This window comes from Mustela nivalis (genome assembly GCF_964662115.1).
Source record: "Mustela nivalis genome assembly, chromosome: 11".
Classification (NCBI taxonomy): domain Eukaryota; kingdom Metazoa; phylum Chordata; class Mammalia; order Carnivora; family Mustelidae; genus Mustela; species Mustela nivalis.
The window spans coordinates 64,648,731-64,654,854 of NC_139030.1; positions in this window are offsets into that span (position 1 = coordinate 64,648,731).

A 6,124-nucleotide genomic window follows, 5' to 3' on the forward strand; every position below is an offset into this window, starting at 1 on the left:
TCCTCTGCTCACGTGCACGCTCCACTGTCCCATCAGACATCACTTACAAGACCCAAGTTCAAAGACAAAATCATTAAGACTTTCATGATACCAGCAGAATATCAAACCAAGAGCACTGCTCTGTCTAGAAAAAAGGTTAAACCTGTATCCAGGCTCAAAATAGACATGTTGAATTCCTGCATATCAGGTTTATGATTTGCCACCCTTGCAGCTTCTAGGAAAAGCTTCCTATGTTTAACCACGGTGATATATTGCTGATCGAGGTTACAGTTATTCCTCAACAATACTACAATGTTATTGCAACCATAATTTACACCAGAATATTGTGTTTTGTGCAGACAAAGGTAACCGAGCTTGGTCTTCTTCACTTAAAGTTTCAAAATCTAACAAGCCACAATAGACAAGAATAGATGTATAAAGTACATAAGACAATAGTTTAATACTGAATAAAGTCTCTCAGTAAATTACCTACCTATGTAATGTCAGAGAAGTAAGTTTTCCAATTGTATAATAAAGAACAAGTCATTAAGGTTGCATATTTAGAGGTCAAAACACATATCCTCTTTATATAACAAAAGGTTTATTTGTAAAATTGCAGTAGTAAAGTTGTTGCTAGTTTTTTATGCCTGTAACACAAAATGCTTTACCATTCATTTTTGGGGTTTTTTTTTTCTTTTTGCTTGGTTTTTTGTTTGTTTCTTTTAAAATAGACTTTACTTATAAGAGTAGTTTTAGGTTCACAGGAGAAATGAGCAGAAAGTACTGAGTTCCCATGAACCTCCTATCTTTGCAAGCCTTATTCTTTAATTATTTTTCAAAGCATCTTTAAAAAACAGGTGAGCCTCTTAACTATGACAATACTTTTGGAGAAACTATGGTACAGAATTTTATTGCTTTAGACCAGATGTATCTTAAAGATTGAGTTGGTGTTTCCTAAGCTTCAACCCCCTGAGATCTATCTCACAGATTTGGTGATATTCACAAGTTATGCCTCGTTTATCAGTGTAGTGTTTTTTTGTTTTGTTTTGTTTTGTTTTTAAACTGACTTACTTGTTGGAACACTTTGATGGCTTAATTGGTTAAGCATCCAACTCTTGGTTTCAGCTTGGGTCATGATCTCAGGGTCGTGGGATGGAGCCCCCATGTCCAGCTCCAGGTCCAGCAGGGAGCCTGCCTGGGATTCTCGTTCTCTCTCCCTCTGCTCTTCCCCCTGCTCATGCTCTCTATCTTATTTGAGAGAGACAGAGAGAGAGAGAGCACAGAGGGAGAGAGAGAGGCAGACTCGCTGCTGAGCAGAGAGCCCGATGCCGGGCTCAATCCCAGCATGACCTGAGCCGAAGGCAGAGGCTTTAACCCACTGAGCCACCCAGGCGCCCCAATGTGTTCATTTTAAATAGAAACTTCCGGGCGCCTGGGTGGCTCAGTGGGTTAAGCCGCTGCCTTCAGCTCAGGTCATGATCTCAGGGTCCTGGGATCGAGTCTCGCATCGGGCTCTCTGCTCAGCGGGGAGCCTGCTTCCTCCTCTCTCTCTCTGCCTGCCTCTCTGCCTATTTGTGATCTCTCTCTGTCAAATAAATAAATAAAATCTTTAAGAAAATAAATAAATAAATAAATGAATAGAAACTTCCTCTATTCCATAATTAGGAAGGCCATTGTAAAAACTGATGTAGAACTGCAACAGTTACAGAGAAGTTTGTGCATGTACACGTGTATCACCTCAAATCAATTCGCAGAACTATGCCTGTCACAGTTTGGCAAAATTGATTCAGTTCAGTATTCTTAGAAGTTTTTCTGCTACGATACTGATAAGAGGTGGCATTCACAACAAGGCACGAGATGGTTATATGTAACAATTTAAAGGCTTTCACATAGATCTGGCAGAACATGGGGTTGGCCTAATCTCCACATCCACTACATGTCCTTATGCCTCATTTCTTCCACTGATCCTGACACCTCATTCATAGGCAGAGCATCCAAAGGTAGGGAAATCAGGGATCTGCCCAGTTTACCCAGCCTGAAAGAAAGCCAGGTCCTCCCCTCTACCCTCCTATCCCAGAACTCTTTGTGGTTTACCACAGGAACTTCCCAACACGAAAACTGAGATCATCAAACGATAGGTTCATGGACATGACAGCAGGAGATTAAAACATAAAGTCGTAGTGTCCTCTTGCAAATGAGCACCAATATCCAAAAACTCAGCAGCGCCTCCTCAATCATCTACCCCGTGGACAGCGAGAAGGTAGACCAGTGTTTCTCCAAGTCTGGGACATATGCATGAGACAATTTGGGGGAGTACAAAATGCAATTTTACAAAGCATAGACAGCCATTGTGAGGAAGCCACTCAAAAGTGAGGAAGTGAGGAAGCCACTTTTCGATTCTATTTTAATCTTTCTGACATCAGGAGAAAAATCTCTCATATCATTAAAAACTTATCCTAACACTTGCTAATCTACTTTTTTTTTTTAAACAATGAGAGAACAGGCATTACGTTCAAGGCATTGATCAGGTATTTAATAAGATGGTACTTAATTAGTGAACTCTTTTCAGTTTTATTATGTATTTTGGTCTGATCAGGCTGCTATAACAAAATACCAGAGACGGGGGGCCTTGAACAACAGGCATTAATTTCTCACAGTCCTAGAGGCTGGAAAGTCCAAAATCAAGGTGCTGGCAGATTCAGTTCGTGGTGAGGCCTTCTTCCTAGCTTGCAGAAAGGTTCCTTCTAGATGATTCCTCATATGGGACTGAGGGAGAGAGAGGGGGCTCGAGAGCAAGTGGAAGCTCTAGTGAGCAAGAGAGGAAGGGCTTTGGTTTATTCCTCCCCTTCTAAGAACACTAATCCCACAACAGGGGCTCCCCTTTCATGACCAAATCTCAAACCAATCATTTCCCAAAGGTCCCACCTCCAAGGATCATCACAATAGGGTTTAGAACTTCAACAAATGAATTTTGGGGGAACCCAAACATTTAGTCCATAACAATATGTTTTATGGTTACTTTCTGGTTATGATAGGTGACTCAAAAAGCTCTATTCAAAAAAAAAAAAAAAAAAGGTCTATTTATGGTAGCATATACAACTTATCACTTCAATAATCTTATTTAAATAAAGAAGTGACATGATTTAAAGAAACACTGAAATAACTAATAGTTCTGGTGACATCTAAATAGGTCAAAAATGTGGAAATTGGGGTGCCTGGGTGCTCAGTGGGTTAAGCCTCTGCCTTCAGCTCAGGTCATGATCTCAGGGTCTTGGGTATCGAGCCCCGCATCGGGCTCTCTGCTCAGCAGGGAACCTGCTTCCTCCTCTCTCTCTGCCGACTGCTCTGCCTAGTTGTGATCTCTCCCTCTCTGACAAATAAATAAATAAAATCTTAAAAAAAAAAAAAGAAAAGAAAAGAAATGTGGAAATTGTGTGGAAATGGCTGAGGCTTGAGAATCACTGGCAGAAGTAAACAGAATGAATATTGGTTTCTGCTGTGTGTTGAGTAGTCTCCCAAACATTAGGCATTTGTGATGAAGATGGGAAATTTTGACAAGTCAAACTCCAACTAACCAGAGGCACTTTTTTTTCCTGGAAAATTTTTCACTGGGTAAGTATCATAATTCCTAGTAGTGGGGAAATAAATTGCTATGTCACTCATTTCCATGAGTAGACTGGTGAAGGAGACAAGAAAACAAAAAGAAGGTAATTTCAATCCTGGCAAGGTTTCTGTGCCTTTGGAGGGAGGGACAGGAAGCGAATTGACCACCACTGGACAGAACATGTTGGTGGCTCTGGGTGTGGAACGGTGGAGTGGAGGAGGAACCAACTATGGGAAGAAAGATGCATTTCTTTGCCACTAATGGGAAGAACCTGATGGTAGGAACCCCCAAAAATGGGCAGAGAGGAAGAAAAAAATGGGGCTGCATCTTTTCATTACCCCCAACTTTAGTAATGTTTTCTACTTACAAACACTTGATTATTTTGCTGTTTATCAAGGTGGAAGGTAATTGTGGGGAAGGGTGGGGCTAGATAATGATTGAAGAGTGCCTGTCATCTCCTATTTATGTATTTATTTGTCCCGAAATGTACTCATCACCTGTAAGGGGGAAAAGTGCAGAAGTACCAGGCACTGGGGACAGTAGGGGGCAAAGAGACATAGTTCTGACATCATAGAATTTGCAACCAAGTGGTGTAATGGGCTTTTTAAAAATGCTGATACAAATGAATGCCATGAAAAACCAACAGGCAGAAACTGTGCGCTGTGAGACGGAGAAAGAGGGTTTAATCAAGTACTGCCTCTTGCTGCTCAAATCCAGCTGGCCTCACCTCTATTCCAGTGACTGCTGTGGTCATCAGTTCCAGAGCCGGCTTCCACCGGGTCCTTCCAAATGCAGTGCTCACCCCACCCACCCCAGCACCTCTGCGGGGCCCAGGCTGCGGGCAACTAGGCTCCTGACTCCGGACTTCTCTGACTTCACTGTGAGAACCCACTGAACACTCACAGGTGTGCAGCCCCGACTGTCGGAGAGTTAAAGCCTTGTCAGGAACTGCTGCGTAAACGCTTCCCTCGTACTGAAGTCTGTGGCAGGAAGCATCTGAGATCCATTTCAAAGGGTCCTCAGGAGGTCCTGAGAGCTCCAGTCATTCCCAGCAGCCGTCAACTCAGTGATGTGTCTGCGTATCGTCTGTGTATCATCTCCCCTCGATTTCATGATTCTCTCCCCCACCCCAGCGCGGTGCTACACCAGCTCGTCCAGGCAAAAGCCCATTGTCAAATCTCAGGAATTTTGCCGTTGAGTGGTAAACACAGGCATTATTTTAAATTAAATTATGTTTTTAAACAAGGGTAATAAATATTCAAGATTTCTAATTATTTCACTCTGTCTTATTATTATCTGTGCTCTTGAGGATATTGACATCTATCACGGTATCTGTTTGGTGGAAATACTGTGTAATGGGTGTGACACTGCATCTGTTCCCAAGTGCACATTCAGTGACATCATGTTAGTAGCTCAATATTAGCCACAGCAGAAGTATCTATACTGCAGAAATAGGCAAATACTACAAATTATAATTTGATTGTTTTGTTAATTGCCTAGACTTTGGAAAATGATAGAGAAAATAATAATAATGTAAATTAAACTTAGAAGTGTGTCAAGTCACTAGCAATGACATTGTGAATGGCACATAAAACTGTGTTCTAAACGATTATTCAATTCGGCAAAAAAGTCATTCATACAATTTATGAATGAATGAAACTGACAGACACCTTTCATTTTTCTTTTTTTTTTTTAAAGATTTTATTTATTTATTTGACAGAGATCGCAAGTAGGCAGAGAGGGAGGCAGAGAGAGAGAGGAGGAAGAAGTCTCCCTCCTGAGCAGAGACCCTGATGCGGGGCTCGATCCCAGGACCCCAGGACCATGACCTGAGCTAAAGGCAGGGGCTTTAACCCACTGAGCCACCCAGGCGCCCCCATTTTTCTTATTAGTATAAATAAACAACATTCATATTGCAACTGTACTTTTTTGTCAATCACAAACATAGGCTGTTTATGGATATAAAAGTTCAGCAAAAATCAGTGAAAGCATTCTGTGAAAATCAATAAGCTCTTTGGAATTTCTGAGAAATAGCATTGTACATTTCATTATAATTTGGAAATTTTGTCCTATACAGTAGTCCTCCCTTATCTGCAGGGGCTGTGCTCCAAGACTCCCAGTGGATGTCAGAAACTGCAAATACTATTGAACCCCACATATACTATGTTTTTTCCTATACATATATACCTATGATACAGTTTAAATTCTAAGTTAGACAGAGTAAGAGATTAAACAACAATAATAATAAAATAGAACAATTATAACAATATACTGGAATAAATGTTGAGAATGTGGTCTGTCTCAAACTATCTTACTGTATAGTACTCACCCTTCTTCTCGTGATGCTGTGAGATGATAAAATGTCCACGTGATGAGAGGACATGGGGTGAATGACATAGGCACTGTGACCAACCATTAAGCTGCCATCGACCTTCCAACAAAATCTCAGAAAGAGGATCATTTCCTTCTGACCATGCTTGAATGCAGGTAACTGAAACTGTAGAAAGTAAAACCACAGATAAGGGGGGATTACTGTACATT